Source organism: Cebus imitator, unplaced genomic scaffold (assembly GCF_001604975.1).
Source record: "Cebus imitator isolate Cc_AM_T3 unplaced genomic scaffold, Cebus_imitator-1.0 Scaffold164, whole genome shotgun sequence".
NCBI classification, from domain to species: domain Eukaryota; kingdom Metazoa; phylum Chordata; class Mammalia; order Primates; family Cebidae; genus Cebus; species Cebus imitator.
In genome coordinates, this window is record NW_016107479.1 from 4,496,268 (window position 1) to 4,515,719 (window position 19,452).

The 19,452-nt window shown below is 35.0% G+C and overlaps 1 long non-coding RNA gene across 1 annotated transcript; it reads left to right on the top strand.

Moving 5' to 3' along the window:
• Nucleotides 1–319: 319 nt before the first annotated feature.
• LOC108314924 lies at nucleotides 320–19,189 on the top strand. The gene is made up of 3 exons (XR_001829733.2): nucleotides 320–331; nucleotides 17,004–17,009; nucleotides 18,790–19,189. It is a non-coding gene; the product is annotated as an uncharacterized LOC108314924 (long non-coding RNA).
• The last annotated feature ends 263 nt before the right edge of the window (nucleotides 19,190–19,452 follow it).

Below are 19,452 nucleotides of genomic sequence, written 5' to 3' on the forward strand. Positions count from 1 at the left end.
CAGGTTACAAGAGGAGCATATCACAGAGATTTCTTCTTACTTCCATACTCATGAAGATGGTCCTAACACATGCGTATTGAATAAACATGTGTGTTACAGACAACCCATGTTCACTTTTGGGTGGAGACTTAACATTTAAATGTATTAGTTAGGCCTTATATGTCAAAAGTTTTTCTCAGGACTTGAAGGCATATGAAATATGTAACTTCTGTAAACAGGCCAGAATCAGTCCTTGGTGGAGGGTCCTTCTTGACAGGAGAAAGTTATTGAAATCAGTTTCTTGTCCAATCATAGCTGTAGTTATGGCTAGTGAAAAAGGGGCTGGAGTTCAGTGTCTGGCAGTGGATGACCTGAAAATCATTTTAATATTACTTAACATGCTTATCTGGAGGCCAGTGCTTGTTTAGCCTAGAGAAAAAGAAAAGCTTTATAACATAGTTACAACGTAGTTTATTTTTTAAGTGTATCCATGTCAGACTAAACCCTTGCCTGACATGGCCTTTGGTCTTGCTTGTAATTGGGTATCTGATTGCAAGAGAGTCTGTTCTGTTGGTCTTATGATCTCTAGGTTAACATTAATGCTGGTCAATTGTGTGTAAATCATGAAAGGTATGCCATATAACAAAGCATGTCTGACCTCCCATCCTTTCACCAACTCGGTTTTGTTTTTTTTTTCTGGGGTTCCTTTGGCCACAAGAAACTTAGTTTTAAGCTTTTTTTATGGGGGTCCTTTAGCCACAAGCGGGTCTGTACAGCACATGGTAGAGGGCAGGATGGGGGTTAAGGTTTTAGTTTTAGTTTACAATACAATACTTTTCAATCTCGAATTAGATACTGTCTTTACAGCTGAGAACTGCCCTTTACGCTGAGGAGCAGTTAATGAACTCAGTCTCCGAGTGTCCAAAAGGAAGAGAATTCTTCAGAGTCCTCAGGCTATTTATGCCAATTGGTGTTCTGAGTGAAAATGAGGAGACTACTGATGAGTAAGGGGCTGATTCAATGGCCTTAGGTACCACGCAGTTCAGGCTGGAACCCAGAGGCAAAAGGGCTGGCAGGTGCTGCAGCTCCCCAATTTCTGAATATCCCATAGAGTCATATGGGTGGAAAGGGCATGATTATGCGCATTATCGTTTTGTACTCCAAGAAAAGAACTTTGCCCCCTGCTACATTCTCTTTTTACAGATGCTCTGACAGAGCATGTAGAAATAAAAGTCATATCAGCAGGCTGCAATCTATTCTCTCCTTACTAGGGAATGCTTCAAAAAAAAAAAAAGGTGGCCTGATGAATGTTAAATGTAGTATCAAATTCACTATACTAAACAATGGCATCTGATAAACCTACAATGTAAGGATGAATTTCAAGAGAAGTTGATTAAATGCTGAAAGGTTTGAAGATAAGGTGTTACACCTGCATTTCTGAACCATTTCTGAAACCCATGAAATGAATGCTAAAGCTGACCATCAAGACCTGAGAAGGAGCAAAATGGTATGATAAAGATAAGATTGGTATGCCTGCAATAGGACACCTACATTACAGCGAATTAAATGACATGGGAAACTTGCATATATATCCAGATTGGTAATAATGTACTTATTTACTTTTGGAAAATGCTGCTATCAATTTTCTTTGAAATTTATAGAATATCTTTTCCCTGAGCTTCACAGAGTATTCTAATAATTTAGTTACCCATATTGAGTATACAATTATATAATTATTTTTAAATGTTTTCTTCCTTTAATGACAATAATATGTTTATTCTGCCACAATCTATTTGCTGATTCTGAATTTAGATGCATTGTTTTGGAAATATAGGCATCTATATAGGATTTAAATGATACCCTGATTTCTTTTATCTGGAGATGTAAAGCCTTGTACAGCCTCGGAGACTAACAGGGGCCAGAATTTCTTAGAAATAATAAGCAGGGAATGAAATAGTTGTTCTGAAGGATACATGCGGATATATTTCTGATAATTTCCTGAGAGGAAAAGAACACACTCTCACTTTTTTGCACATTCAAGAGAAGTCCTGTTAGTGTTTTGATCTCCTGTTTTATAGCAGGCCAAAATAGAAGCTTTATGGTAATAAGTAGATCTAGGTGCAATGCAATAGGGAAAAGAAACGTAAAGTATAGCTTACAGGTATCAGCAATGGTTGGCATTAAATAATATATATTTAAGTTTGCATAGATATTCTTTTCAAATGTCATTGCTATGCTGCCAGTAACTTTCCAAGTGCTGAAATATTGTCCTAAATTCATTCTGACATTTTCTGTTTTCCATATAATTTATTCTTGTAGGTACATCACTTATTTACAAATAAGACTATTTTTAAATAAATAGAAATAGAAATACCATTCATCAGAAATAATTTTTGGCTAAGCCTTTATGCCAAAAAAATAAAATGGCTTCAATTATTTAGATAATCCTCCAACCTTATTTTAATACATATTGCCTCAGTAAATGCTAATGTAGTATTCCACACACTAGCCTGTGTGCTCTTTGATGTCAGGGAGCATGTCCTCTTAATCTTCCCCATCCAAGCACTTAATATAGTGCCTGGCCTCTAGTAGTATTCAATAAACATGGTATCACATGTAAGAGTGGAAAAATATATGATTAATGCTAACCCCAATGCAACAGGGATATACTTCTGTGCTGTTTACACAGAACAGAGCCTGGCAAAATAAACATTTCTTAAATGAATGAATGAAGTTGCATTAATTAAGTGTACATTCTGAAGTTAATTTTTTAATTTCTAAGTACTTTGGTATTAGAATTTTTTTCATATCCTTACAGCCATGATTAACAGTTGCAGTTTTCAATAAATACAATTTACTGGAAAAAGCTAAGAGGTACCTGCTCACATCAATTTAAAGACTCTGTATTACATAAGTCCTTGATACATTCTATCATGGGTGAAAAAAAAAATACAGACTCCAGATTCATTGCCACAGCAATCCTCCACTTGCTATGACAATTGGGAAGGAGTTGGTGATAATATGGAATCCAAAAGTGTTAAATAAATAATACTCCAGACAGAAACAGTATGCAATGAGCCTAATATTGTCCGCCTATAACGCAATGTTAGTAATTAAAGTTGCAGTGGTCTACTGTATTGACACATAACCTTGACTTAACAGAAATTTTATCTGGAATTCCAGTCACTCTAGTACTGAATTATAAGTGATACTGCTATTCTCTCATCATTGTGTATAAGCTGTGTATTTAAATGAAAGTATTTCCCAGGCATTTTGCATAGTGTTGACCTTCATGTTAGAAAGAAAATTATCAAAACACAAATTCAAACCAATAATGTTTCTATTGAGGCAGACCAAGAAAAGCCAATAGTGGACAAAATTACTAAAAATAATGAGTAATGCCTTTTTAAATATTTCTGGTTTTGCTTAATTTCCCGTCTTTAATTATCAGATAAAAAAGTATTAACTGCATTTATTTTCCAGTCTATATTTAGCTACAAACCCTTTAATAAAATCTTTACAATTTTGTGCACAGTAAAGCAAATCTCAGAAACATTTTTCCCCTTTCTACACATCCCTAGTCTGGCTCCCTATGTCATTAACGGTGCTGAAACTAGGATATGAGTATAATTTCGTCCACTTTGCCTAAGAAATAAGCTTTTGGAAGAGCATTTACTCATTGATCCATTTATTTGCTCTAAATTAATAGCCAATGATATTCCAGACATTGTGCTAGGTGATGATGTTACAGTGATGAGCAGTAATAGAACAGAGCTTTGTGATAACAGGTGTGATGAGTATCACAGCAGTAACTATCCTTGCTTCTGTGGACATAGGTACAGGGGTTGACCTGACAGAGAATACTTCCTTAAGAAAGACAAAAAAGATCATAGAGCTGAAAGTTAATATAAGCATAAAGGTGGTAGGAGAAACATTTTGGATAGAGGAAAGAGAGGGGAAAAATCCCCATTACAGAAGGAATATGTCACTACCAAAAAACTGGAGGGAGATCAGTGTAGCTGGAGCACAGAGAATGCAGGAAAAGGGCAAGACTGTGGGCTGCTCTCAGGATTCATTTTTCTTTTTGCTCACAAAGTAAATCTTATTTTTCAGTCATTCTTGGTGTTAATGTTGGTAACCAGTCAGTTCCATTGACTGGGACGGGTCAATGAAATGTGATTATATATAACCTGTGCTATTTCCTCCTCAAAGATTTTAAGAGATTGTAGCCTTTCAGGATATCATTCTCCTTGATGACAAGACTTTGGGACTGATAGATCTACAAGAGAAAATAAAATCTGCATCTCCAAATTAATGAATAGGAAAGAAGGCTAGCTAATCAGAATGCCTGCTTTGAGCTGTTATAAGTGAGAAATATATTTCTGTGATGTTTGATACCATATATATTTTTGTGTTTATTTCCTATTTTAATTTAGCCCAATATAACTAGTATGGAAATGTGCAGATTAAAGTGAGATATTGCTCTGAAAAAAACTTAAATATATGGTACTGAGGAGCAATCAATGACATATTTTGCCAGAAAGCTAGAGATTTCATGTTATGCAGTGGCAATATATATGTTAAAATATTGTCTAACATTTTAGGAAAACAGGCTATGTGCCTTCTGAGCCTCTAATTTTAGGAAAGCTATTGGAAAGAAACAAATTTTAGTGTCTTCTTTTGGCTTCTTCATGCTTATAAAAAAAGGTATTAAAAGAAAGAGATGAACTCAAGCAAGGAATTTCTGGCCTTCAAAGGGAAATACGTAAAGAAAAATAGTCCAGAAATTTGGAGGCTCACAAGATTTGACTGCTTTTGAGAATTTCAAAGAGTAGGAAATAAGACTAGGAGTTTAAGCAGCAATGTCCCATTAAAATTTCTCAGTTTTACAAAGGAACTCACCTCTGTGACAAATAGAAAAGGATATGGTGTTGTCAGCCATGCCTATTATTTTATATAGCTTCAAGGTAGCCATCAATAAATTCAGGGAGAGAGAAGAGACATCAGGGAAGGGATCAAGGAAATAAAACAGGGTTAAGAATGAGGCTCAGAAATAACTTCGAGAGTCCTGGAGATGGCTGAAATGAAATGAACCAGATATCTGAAATGTTTTTGGGAAAGTTTATTGTAAAAATAAAGGTCTAGAACACCATTTGATTGTTTGAGCTATACAATAATCTTTGAACTTCAAGCAGTGTTTGAGCAAGATATAGGATACAAAGATGTAAGCCCTTAAATTGGGCACACTCTTGATTTTCAACTTTTGTGCTCATAGTAGAAACAAGGATGAATCTCTGAGAAGCTGGTGCCTTTCACAGAGCACATTCTATATGTAGTCAAGGAAATCCTTCCCCCTGCTATAGCTGAAAGTCTTCACAATGCCTACTGAAGAGGTTTATATTATCGGTATAGACAAGTGACTGCTGTATATTTCATATGGTTAATGCGTTTCTTTTCAATATTTCTGTCTCTGCTCTTGTATTATAAATTGGTATTGTGGGTTGTGGAGGGCAGACACAAACAACTTGTATTTGAGTGACTACACTCACCTAGACTATGAGGAAACATAACCTCATTGAATAGACAGAATCCTGCTTCTTCAAGGTATCTTCAACTTTGAAGTAGATGCAAGCATTCTGTACACATTGCATGTGATTTGGCATTGTTGCTTTTTAGGAGGTGATAAATGAGTTTATATTTGAGAATAATATTAAACATTATATTTGGTGACCAGAGGATGACAAAAACTGACCAACATATCACTTTTGCAGAGGCTTTCTGTGCTTATCAAAAATTCATATCTTCCTTTTTTTAGCTGCATTTAAAACTTTCTTTGCACTTACATGTGCCCATTTGACTAGGTTCTTTTCTTTCTTATAAAAGTTGAATATTTTATATTTCTTATTAATTTGTAAAAATTTTATTTATCATGCTTTAAGTTCCGGGGTACATGTGCAGATTGTGCAGGTTTGTTACATAGGTATACACGTGCCATGGTGGTGGTTTGCTGCATCCATCGCCCCATCATCTACATTAGGTATTTCTCCTAATGCTATCCCTCCCAATCCCCCCACCCACTGCTATTCCTCCTCTAGTCTCCTACCCCCCAGGCCCTGGTGTATGATATTCTCCTCCCTGTGTCCAAGTGTTCTCATTGTTCAACACCCACTTATGAGTGAGAACATGTGGTGTTTGGTTTTCTGTTCTTGTGTCAGTTTGCTGAGAATGATAGTTTCCAGTTTCATCCATGTCCCTGCAAAGGACATGAACTCATCCTTTTTTATGGCTGCATAGTATTCCATAGTGTATATGTTCCACATTTTCTTTATCCAGTCTATCATTGATGGGCATTTGGGTTTGTTTGAAGTCTTTGCTATTGTGAACAGTGCTGCAATAAACATACATGGGCATGTGCCTTTATAATAGAATGATTTATAATTCTTTGGGTTTATACCCTGAAATGGGATTGCTAGGCCAAATGGTATTTCTATTTCTAGATCTTTGAGGAATTACCACAGTGTTTTCCAAAATAATTGAATTAATTTATACTCCTACCAACAGTGTAAAAGTATCCCTATTTCTCCACATCCACTCTAGTATCTGTTGTCTCCTGATTTTTTAACGATCGCCATTCTAATTGGCATGAGATGGTATCTCAACTTGGTTTTGTTGACTAGGTTCTTAATGAAAGGTGAACAGGAGTAATATGTGCCTTTCATAGACCAAGCTTTTATAAAACAGATATGTCTCCTTCTACACAGGTATGTTCCTTACAAAGCTACATAAAGCTGTCAACAAGGTCTTTAGGAAAAGCAAAGTCACAAGAAGAAAAAGAGCATGAGTCTCTGAGTCACTGCATCCACTTGGGGAAAAACCACTCTCTGATGAAGAATACTCACCTTGGTGAGTTGAGTGAATGAAAATTAATGTCTAATAAAATCAAACCATTATATATTTTAGTCTATTTTTCCATAGACATGATAGCTTACCCTATTATAACTAATAAAGAGGACATAGTAATACACAAAGATGGGACTAAAAAGGAAAAAGACCATGGGGGCATTATAAACTAAAGTGATGATATTTTCCCATTTGCCTGGCAGAGTCTGAATTTAAGGTCAAAGTCCTAAAGTTTCATCCGGTCTAACTTTATCCCAGATTTTTCATTTTTAATGAAGTATTATTAATAACCTCTGATGAGTTTGGAAACTTCTACTTTGTACATCCAGCATCTGCCATGTTTTAGTGGTAAGAAGCACAGACAGCAGAGTATTCCACTAATATCTATTTATTTAAACCTGAAAGAGTTTAAATAAATAAGCGTGAAGTCTTTGCCAGGTGTTTTCAACATTAATATTATAGAGTCCTCCTTTTACAGACACCACAAAGGGTGTTCACTTGTAAAATAAAGTATGCTCAGTCACAAGCAGCTTGGGAAAACTTCCTAAATCTTCTCTCTTTGGGTGAAGTCTTTAACACTGCTTCTCAAACCTGGCATTTAGTATATGAGGCATTTTCATGACAGCCTATGCCATCAGCCTGTGAAATGCCTGAAAGTGCCAAGCAGCCAGTTGGGAAAATCAGTGAGGACTAAGGGAAATGTATACATTTGCAAACATGTAATATGTGTTGAAAAAAGAAGGTAAGCAGCCCTGCTCTGATTCATATTAAAACTGATCTGAACATTCTTGCTACAGTGGTTTTTGTATTTATTTTTTAGTATAAGCCTATAATTATTTCTTAATTTTTTTGTGTGATAACACTATCTTTCTTTTGTTAAACCCTTTTAGCAGCAATCCCCTTAAACAGGGAGGGGAGCACTACACACTGGGGTCTGTTGGGGGGAAATGGCGGAGGGACGGGGGGGTGGAGAGATGGGGAGAGATAGCAGGGAGAAATGCCAGATATAGGTGAAGGGGAGGAAGGCAGGAAATCACACTGCTGTGTATACCTATGCAACAATCTTGCATGTTCTTTACATGTACCCCAAAACCTAAAATGCAATAAAAAAATTTTTTTTAATTCATGATTATAAAAAACAATAAGAATTGAATTTGTGTTACTGACATAAAATGTGGTTCCAACTTTCCTATTCTTCATGGGGGTTGTGCTGATATCACTGGGCACACAGAAACCAAAAAAGGCAAGTTGGTTCAGACGGCATCAGTAGCAATTCTAAACGTTAGCTATCTAGAGATGATTGCACCTGAAGATTGTGATTTAACACATGCTGCAGTAGAAGGTGTATTTATGCATCACTGTAAAGTACAAATTTCATTTAGATCAAGTGATTATTCACACAAATGGATTTTGCACATCTTTAATTTCAAGAAAAGCTGTTAATATGTTGACTCTATTAGCAAAAGGAAAAAATTAAACAGTAAAATGACGCTAATTTTATATAATTTCATCAGGTACTTTGAACAGAATTCATTAATTGGATTTCTTCATCCAAAATAGGGAAATACAGTAAAACATTCAAAAGTTAATCCATCTGACATTGTTATGATTGCTATTTAAATTCAGTTTTGAAGTTAAACCTTGAAAAGAAAACAACTATACAATTCTAGATAAAGTACACGTCTTGCTCACACACTGCTTGGGGCCAAGAATTGTATTATACCTCAAACAAATAATGTTCTAGACTTTTGTTTATTTCCAGCAAAATTCTGCAAAAGCAATTTAGACATATGATCCTTTTGATTTCAGTCATCTCCATGTACTAACAATTAACTCCTCTTAAAGTCCTTTTCTATCTGAGATAATGGGATGCTCTTCAATTCAAAGTAATAGAATCTGGCACTACCAAATATTAGTTGTAACCTGCCATCACCCATAGACTGGAGATGTAATAGGCATCACCACTGCCTAGAAAATGGAAGCACCTCTCATAGGTTTGCCCAAGGACCAGCAAGCAGCACACCTCCTCCTCCTTCATTATGTCTAAGCTTTCTCTGAGGCCAGGCTATCATCTTAAGGAAAAGGAAGAGAAGGAATGAAAAAACAAGGAATATGTGAAGCATTTACAGGTAAATATCAAATTATATTTAAGTAGCAATTTTAAAGTATGTCTTATTTTTCATCTGTGCAAATGTGAACTTCAAAGCCATGTGAGAAATTCATAGAATATGAGCTACGAAATTGTTTCATATTGAGTAGAGTGGGTTACATTATCAATGCAAGCACATCATTCCATATCTCTCCATAATAAAGGTCACCACATGCCAAATTCTGCATAACCTGTGACCCTGTTGGGTAAACCTTTATATTTCCCACAGAGAACACTTAATTTCAATCTATGAAAGATGACTTTTTTCCAATTCAGTATATTAAAATATTACTTCCAGGCTTTTCTGATTACCTTGAACTGTATTCTGCATAAACTGATTGCTTTTCTATAGGACATTGTTTACACCAATATTATGGAGCCTGAATTCAGGCTACACATTAGCAACTAGAGTTAACCATCCTCATATGCAACACTGTGCATTGGGTTCTCAAAATGTACCAAGAATGGTTAGCCAGTCAATACGCAGATTATTCCAGTTGCTCGTTCCAAAAGTCTCAGAATCATTGTTTACTTTCCAGCTGGGTTAATAATCAAACCCATCTCAAATCCTGACAGCTCTATCTTTAAATATATTTACATCCTGACCAATTCTGGAGTTCCTATCGTAGTCTAAAGCACAGTTAGTTTTCACTCGCATTATGTTATTAGCAAGCATTCCAACTTGTGCTGTAACTGAGATCAGATTTTTCATTTGATTTTCGTTTGACTTTCAGCAAGCTCAGCCCTTTAGATATAAGAGATAAGAGTCTCTTTGGGAGATACAAAGAAATTTTCAACTCATTATGCCTTGCTTGAGCTAGAAATTCAAATCCCTGAGCGCATTCTTTTCTTTAACCACTTTGTCCAGCAACATTAAGAGCAACTAGCCAATCTCATTATATTCATTAGTTTTCCAAGAATTTTTGAAAATACCGTATACATGGTTTACCAGGCTCCTGCTTCTTATAAGTGTTTTTGCATATATCTGTGGCCAAATCACATATGGATTATTACTGTTCTCTTCAGTATTGAAGAAAGAGGTATTAGCATCTTGAAATTTAAACAGGTTAAAGTCAATTCCAGAAATTCCAGAACCAGTTCAGAAAGCTCATCCTTAAAATTCTGTTTTTCACTCTCAGTATTAAAATCTATATTAGTTAGAATTTTCCAGAAAAACATAACCAACATAACCAATAGCATATTTACATTATAAACAAATTTATAGTGAGGAATTAGTTCCCTCATGCAGTTATGGAGGCTGAAAAGTCCCAAGATTTGCAGCTGGCAAGCTGGGAACCCAAGAAAGCTGGCATTATAGCTCCAGTCTAAATCTAAAGGCTAGAGAATCAGGAGAATCTTAGAGAAGCAGGAGCTGATAATGCAAGCTCCAGTCCAAGTCCAAGTTCAAAGGCAGGAAAAGACTACTATTTCAGCTTGATACCAGTCAGGCAGAGAGTAAATTCTCCTTTACTCAGCTTTTTTGTTCTAATCAGACCTTCAAACATTGGACAACATGTTAGCAGGACAATTTGCTTTACTGAATCTACTGATTCAAATAATAATCTCATCCAGAAAAACCCTCACAGACATATTCAGAATAACATTTAACCAAATATCTGGGCACACCATAGCCCAGTAATGTTGACACATAAAATTAACTATCACAATCATACACAACATGAATCCCTGATGGTCACTTCTTGAATTTCACCACGTCACTTTTTCCTATGCCATTTCTTTGCTGTTCCTCATGTACATAAGATATATTACCACCTCAGTGCCTTTGGATTTACTCTTTCCTGCAGCTATAATATTCTGCCCTCAAATATACACATGGCTTGCTCCATTACTTAATTTTGGTCTCTGTTGTAAGATTAACCCCTCAAAAAGAACTTCTCTTATCATCCTAAAATATAGTAATAACTTGCACTAATTGCTTACACTGCTTGATTTTAAACCTGGCACTTACCACTACCCAACCTTATTTATTGGTTTGTTTAATATTAGTCTCTTTCCATTAGTAAGCAGCTCTATGATAGCAAGAACAGATATTAGTTTTTAGAGTTTACTGAAGTATTATTCGCTCTTAAAGTTCCTGACACAGGGGAGGATCTAAGTTAAAAGATGTGGATGGAAGGAAGGAAGGAAGGAAGGAAGGAAGGAAGGAAGGAAGGAAGGAAGGAAGGAAGAAAAGGAAGGAAGGAAGGAAGAAAAGGAAGGAAGGAAGGAAGGAAGGAAGGAAGGAAGGAAGGAAGGAAGGAAGCTCATTTGTTTTTCTAACTATTTATTAATATACCTTTGAGTTTATTCTCCATTATTCTATAAGCAGAAAAGTTAAATTTCAGGCCCATAAAATCAATTTACTGCGTTTTGGTTTTAGACCATTTGAGGTACTAATATCTTAGTCACAGATCTATAATCTCGATGTCAGGGAATATTAGGATTTTTCCCTCTCCCTCTTTAATTCTTATTTCTCTGTCATAGATCTCTCCTGACAAATTGCTGCAGAGAGAGAAAGCAGAGACTGATAGAAAGGAGAAACAAGAATGGTGAGATAAGGAAGGTTCACACATGGTTCTATTAGCCCCAGATGCTTTTCTTCAATATAACCATACTGTTCTGATCTCTAATCCTGTCAGTGTCAAATGGATGATTCTTTCAATAATAAATATCTCTCAGATTCATGTGGTATATTATACGGACTTGAGATACCCAGCTGGCTACTCCTCTCTACTGTAGGGACTTTGTGGGAGTCCAGATTCTTTTTCTTCAGTCCTTAGCAGACTGCCCATGGAGTCATTGGTGTCACCAGGCAGCCCCTTGCATAGGTGTGTAAAGGGGTTAGAGAATGTAAATCAATTCTTCTGTTTTGCTCATTTACCTTTATCTCACATCTGGTTATCTTGGTGTGAGAAGGAAGTCAGACTAGTTTTATGTATCAAATTATTGCTACAGACGGATTCTTTTTTTTTCTTTTTGAGACGGTGTTTTGCTCTTTTTGCTCAGGCTGGAGTGCAGTGGCTCGATCTATGCTCACTGCAGCCTCCACCTCCCAGGTTCAAGTAATTCTCCTGCCTCGCCTCCTGAGTAGCTGGGATTATAGGCACATAAACCACAAATGGCCAACTTTGTATTTTTAGTAGAGACAAGGTTTCACCATGTTGGTCAGTCTGGTCTCAAACTCCTAACCTCAGGTAATCTGTCCACCTCAGCCTCCCAAATTGCTGGGATTATAGGCGTGAGCCACTGTACCTGGCCAGATTCTTCACATACAAGTTAGTTACATAAAATATAAAGGTCATTGTAGTGAAGAACAGAGGGAGAAGAGCAAAAGCAGATGTCAAAATGTGATTTACTAGGTTGTATAGTTAAGTAAGCATTGCTATTTAGTATGATTTTTTAATAAATGTAGGATTGCCTAAACTACATAAAATAGTTCATTTAATTCTCACAATACACGTAGATATGATATGATGAGGAACTATGCATCAGAAACATCCTGCCATTTCTTCAAGTTTTCATAACCAGTGAGTGGCAGAGCCATTCACAAACTTATTTCCATTAGACTCTCTAAGCCTTTCATTTTCCACTATTTCACATCACTTCCAAATAAGTACATTTCTGAACTAGCCAAACCAGGACTGTTGAAGCCTATATATTCTATATGGCTCTTGGTTTGAAACAGCTGCTGACCAATAATACACCTTGTTTTAGATTGGTTTTCTTCAATAACCTTTGCAGGAAAATAAATCAAATAATTTCCACATGCTGTTCCTAGGTTTCTCCCAATGTATATTTTTATTAGTCATTCTAGCTTCTGAAATTTTGTACTACATTCTTGGAAGAAATTATTATGCCCATATTTATTATAATTAATTAATCTTTCAGCAATTCAAGTAGCACTGTCAAGTTTCAACTGAGAATATTCTAGTCATGTGGCCCAATCATTCATTTTGCTGTAACATGACATTTGCCTGTGCTAAGCTGTCTTCATTCTAGAGATATCTAGTGAAATATGCTACCACAAACCACATCCTAGTGAGAAATTCCAAAGTGGTTCTGCATACGCCTAACAGTAGCCTAGGAAACATTTCATTAAGTAACTTATTACTTACAATAATAAACCAAACAACTCATTTCAACTGACATCTATTCTTTTTCACCCTTCCTGAATCACTCATGATATTGTGGCCTATTTGTGATTTTCTGGTAAAACTTAAGCTTCTTTAAGGCCAAAACACTTGAAATACTCAATACTGGATAAAGTTTCCTATGCTACCACCATTATAACCACTACTACTGTTGCCACCCAGAGTCACAATATGCAAAGAGTAGGCTCTTCAAATTCTTGGTGTTACTTCCTTTGTTTCTAGTTCAGCTAATTATTCCCTTCAATTCTAGTGTTAGACAGGTAGTAATGATCTTCCCTTGCCTGGTATAATCTCTTCTCTGTATACCTACTCAAATAATATAAAAAAAAATTAGGGTCCCAGGTTAAACTTTAGAGCCCACAAAAGTGTGAGTTTTAACAAATTGCTTATTTGGTGCCAAAATCATAGATGATTTACCATACAGACATTTCACTGAAAAATTAACATATTGTGCAGATATGAAGCCCACAAAATTTAATGGACTTTTTTTTAAAACATATATTGACTGTATTAGTATGTTCTCACGCTGCTGTGAAGAAATACTCAAGACTGTGTAACATATAAAGGAAAGAGCTTTAATTGACTCTCAGTTCCACAGTGTTGGGAGGTCTCAGGAAACTTACAGTCATGGTGGAAGGGGAAGCAAACACATCTTTATTCATATGGCAGTATCAAAGTGAAGTGCAGATCTAAGTGGGGGAAAAGCCTCTTATAAAACCATCAGATTTCATGAGAACTCCACTCACTATCACAAGAACAATTTGGGGAAAACAGCCCCCATGATTCAGTTATCTCCATCTGGCCCTGCCTTTGAAATGTAGGGATTATTACAACTTAAGATGAGATTTTAGGTGGGGACACAGCCAAACTCTATCATGTACCATAAATTACTGTTTTCTTATTATATAATAAACATTGACATAACTGCTCAAAAGAGCAAAATACATATAGTAGAATTTAAAAAGTCCTTAGACTTTATAAATCTCTGGAATTTTAAACATTTAACAATGAGTTGTTCATTACATTTAATAAGTATTTAATTATCTATATATCATGCTCTGTTTTTTCTTTTTATAATTTAAGCTTAAAAGTAAATTTTAAATGTAAGCTTCATCATAGAAATATTTAACTTAGAGCTTTGGCGTTGGATTTTCAAAGCTTTTTTTCATTTCTGACCTTTGTTTAATGAGTGGATTTTATTTATTTTTATTTTTTTAACTTTTATTGTAAGTTCAGAGGTGCAAGTGCAGGTTTGTTCCAAAAGTAAACTTGTATCATTATAGCTATTACTTAAAAGAGAGAAAGCATGATGGAAACAATAGAAAATAGGCAGGAGTACCTCTGGATAGCCTGGAGAATGTAGTCAAGATTTCCAATATGACCTTAGCCAGACCATTTATAATTTGCTTCAACTTTCATATCAAAAATGAAAGCTATTGTTGGTTTGTTTTTGCAGGGTTTTCTGAGGTTGTTGTTTCAGTAGCTTATTGTTGCTTTTCTCTAAATCTGAGGCTCTCAAATGAATCCAAAAGTTTGTTTTAATGCAAGGTGAATTTTATTTTTCTGCAGGTATTTTATGGATATCGTGCCTTTAAATGAAGGTATATATGGATATTTAAAAATGAAATAAAAAAAATGAAAGCTTATCCAGTCTCAAACTGAGATGTATCTTAGTGAACATAAATTTCAAGGTCAACAGAAATTTGTAGACTATTACCTGTCTCTTTATATTTATAACCCTGGTATTTTTTACCTATGAATGAAAATGCATTGAATCTGAGTACCTCTTGACTTTAAAATTTAAATGATCACATTTGTGGCTGCCTTTTAAGATTAGCTCGCTTTGATCACTTCTGTTCTTTCTGATGATTCCTTCACTGATGTTATTAAAAATAATTTCTAAAATATTTATGAAGGAATAGACCTATAGTACCTCTTTTCTTTCTACTGAAAAAAAAAAAAACAGAAAGTTTGTGCCTAATATTTCTTTTTCTTTCTAGGTGCACATGTTTTAGAGTAGTAGTCTTTAAAAAGATAAGCAAATTGAGTAACTAAAAAAAAATGAGGAGGTGATAACATTTTACTATTAAAAATTTTATTTTTAGTAAACATATGTCACCTTTTGAAAAGGTGACATATGATATTTGTTCATCCCCTATTTTGAAATGGATCTAATCCTGTTAAAAAGAAAAAAAAAAGATTCCATATTTTAGAAAGAAATGTATAAATAAAAAGTTTTTTCTTTTTAAAAATATATTTAATTCTGAAACCTGGAAATTTTATTTTACATAGTTTTCAAAGCAGATAAACTTCTAAAACCAATGGTCTATAAACAAGGAATTGACCAGTCTATGATTATAAATTTGATACCCACTGTCAATATCTTATAATTGCAATTATAGAATTATGAGATTATTAAAAGAGAATGGATATGCTATTAAATTCAGTGTCAAAAGTTAAAACCAAATGCTCACGAAGAAGAAAAAACATTATTTCATGGATTCCAGGTAGTACAGCAAGAGCAAAAGTCATCTGAGTTATCAGAAGACCAACTTGTTTGTTGAGCAAGCAATCATTAATTGCTTATAGTGTGAAGAGAATCTTACTAATCTCTTTTATAAACATATGAATGAAAGATCATAGTCCCTAAAAATTAATAGCAAAGAGCCCCTGACCTAGTATAGGTAGGTTGGGAAAACTTTCCCAAGATAGAAACATTTAAATGAAAATATAAAGAATATGTAGGAATTACTATATGTTCTAATGTGATGGAGGAAGGTATTCCAGGTAGTGGGAACAATTTGTACAACGATCCTAAGATACAGAGATCATGAAGCATTAGAAAAACTAAAAGAATTTCATTATAGACAGAGTGTAGACTGAGCAGGGTGAGGTGGTAAGGCTACTGTCCTGACATTTTTTACAGATTTTGCAAAATTAAATCAATGACTCATGAAGCAAAACTTTAAAAAATTTTAGCAGACTTCAGTTTCTATGATAATTCTAATTCTAGATGTCTCTTCTTCACTGGTTGATATTTGAAAAGCCCTGAATACAATGCATAGCCTTAGGTTGAAAACATTATTTTCAATAATTAAAGTATCTCTTAAACTTATTTCTAATAGCTTTTTCTGTCTTCAGCGTGCGCGCATGCACGCACACACACGCACACACACACACACACACACACACACACACACACACACAAACACACACACAGAATTTTGTTGTCTCATCTTTCCAGGAGATTCAAATCATCTTTGCTGTCTTCCTTTTCCCCATTACACTAGATTTAAAGAAAACTTCAATTTAATTAGAGCAAACACATTCCAAATCCCCCAACAACCACAAAACTCCTTGAAAGCTACGAGTAAATGAATATACACAAGTTGGAGTTGATTTTATTTCTTCAGGCCTGTGGATTTTATCCCTGTCCAGAGTTTTATTGGTGTTTCCATGTTCACTTTTAAGACTCTAGGTCTTAACTGTGGAAATATTATAGCTTCATGGGGAAGGAATGTTAAGTGGAAATGTCTGCATGCCAGAAAACACACAGTGACATTTTACATAACAGTCACACAAACAAGATTATTTTTGTGGTAATTTATAAAATATCAGTTCTATTTCTGTTATATCCAGATATAAGCTGCCCAATAAATGTGGATAAGAGGATATAATAAATGTCTTAGAAGATAACAGCAAACGTGGAAAATGCGCTTTGATGTTATTCTGTTCTTTAAAAATTATTCTTGAAAATATACTATGTGTCAATGCATTAGATGCTTCTCATGTGTGATGCTATATAATTCTTAACATGATTCTAGGACGTGGTATTATTATTCCCATTTGATAGATGATGAAAGATGAGGCCTACACAGTTTCACCAGCCAGCACCAAGTTAACAGGTGACAGAACCAAGATTCACTTGCAAGACTTTCTAACTTAAAATCCCTTGCCCTTAATACCATTTTTTTCTAGAAGAGCTCCATTTCTTTTGTTTTTGATCTTAAATTTTAAAGTGCTTTGATAATTGTACATCAGTTACTCTACCCAAAAGTTAATCTCCCTGTAAATAATACATAGTATATCACTGTACAATGGAGGATTGTACTGATTCTCTTCAAAACAGACATTTCATTGGTCCTTAAAAAAAAAAGAAATAATCATTTTTCTACCACATTTGTTATTTCCTCTTTGTTGTTCTTCTTCCTAAATGCAGGCATTATTATTCCTTCACTAACTCTGAACTGTTTTTTTTAATAATCATATCCAAATACATGGTTTTAAATGTGACTGTAATAAAAATCAGTCCCAAAACTCGACCGCCAGTCATCTGCCTTGGATTTTAGTCCTCTATTATAAGTAACCTGAATGCCAACCAGGTTTATAACATTTAAGTCATATTTTATTCCTTCTTTCCTGTCACTGTTTGATAGCAGTGATAGGAGCGCTGTCATATTGCTTGCTCCATTTTTATTTTAAAACAAAGTCCAAATTTAATTCAAGGAAAAGTTAATACATCATTAGTTAACCCTATAAACTAGTTTTCTTTAACAGATTATCATAATTTTTCATTAAACAATAAGTATTTATATTTCAATACACATCACATCTTGACCATGTACTTTTTATAATCTTTTTTCTTTGTGATTTCCAGTAATGGTAGAGTGATGCCTTTGCTGGATCTATGATCTGGTAGGTTTTTTAAAAAAGAAAAAATAAGAATTTTTTTGGTCCAATGTAGTTCCATGATTGGAATGTAATTTGTCTTACATATTCCTTGAAAGACTTTCCAGCAAAATCAATGGCTCTGATTTCTTACGCTCATGACCTTTTCTCCTTGTTCACTATTCTTATATTGGATAAAACTGACTTCTCATCATTTTGACAGCCCCCAAACTGCTCTCTGTTCCTGCAGTAGATATATATTTAGTGGCTTGCCCACATTTTAGTGTACATCTATTACTCAGCACTCTATTGCAACTGTGGAAATTTTTAGGAGGATTATAGGTCAAGGTTTTCTACTCTCCCCACAGTGAAGAGATGTACTTGTAATGGTCAAGAAGTTATTTTTATCCTACCTCATGACACTCCCATGGTTTCTGGGAGTTCCTGTCATTTGCTCAGTCTTCCTATCAATTCTGTGAGCTAACCTGAGATTCTTTAAATATATTCCTTTTTGCTAAAGTTAAACCTCAACAGACACACCTCTCTAGGGTAGCCTCTATAATCCATTTTGTGAACAGCTGTCTTGTTTATATTCTCATTTATAAATATAGCCAAAAGCTTAAAAGTTTGTGGACTCAGAGTAAAACAGTACTAAGAAACAGAGTATATTAAATGCAAAGATAGAATGATACCTATAAACCTAAGACCTCATAAAAATATATTTTCATCTTTCTCAAGAAAATTGACCCAACAATTGCAACACTAGTGTTCACCTTCAACACTAGTAAGTACAAATTATGTACTTACTAGAATTTCCTCTCTAATACTATTCTCCACGAAAAGACAGGAGGAGTGATTCCACTTCTTCATGTAGGAAAATTCAGAGTAGGTCTGAAGCTTTCAATTGTAAATTAAGATTGCTTTAAAGAATGACAGAGACAGTACTCTGTCTCTGTAAACCCCAATAACTCTACTAACAAAATTACTCCCCAGAACACTACAAGCAATAGCTTGAAACTCAAAGGACCTGGCGGTGCTTTACATCCGTCTAGAGGAGCCTGTTCTGTAATTGATATACCCCGATAAACCTCACCACCTCTTGCCCCCAGCCTGTATACCGCCATCCTCAGCAAACTCCCTAAAGATCGTAAAGTAAGCAGAAGTATTACCATAAAAACGTTAGGTCAAGGTGCAGCCAATGAAGTGGAAAGAAATGGGCTACATTTTCTAATCTAGAAAAATTACACGATAGCCTTTATGAAATTTAAAGGCCCAAGGTGGATTTAGCAGTAAATCAAGAATAGAGAGCTTGACTGAAGCAAGGCCATTAAGCACGCACACACTGCCCGTCACCCTCATCAACCATCATGTAGAGAAATATATTAACAATTAAGCCGCTTCATATTGATGTAGAGGGGATAAGTCGTAACATGGTAAGTGTACTGGAAAGTGCACTTGGACGAATCAAAGTGTAGCTTAAATTAAAGCAACCGGCCTACACCCGGAAGATCTCGCAACAACTGATCACTTTGAGCTAACCCTAGCCCAAACCCAATCTATCTATATTAATATCCAAATTTAATAACCAAATCATTTACCTACTAT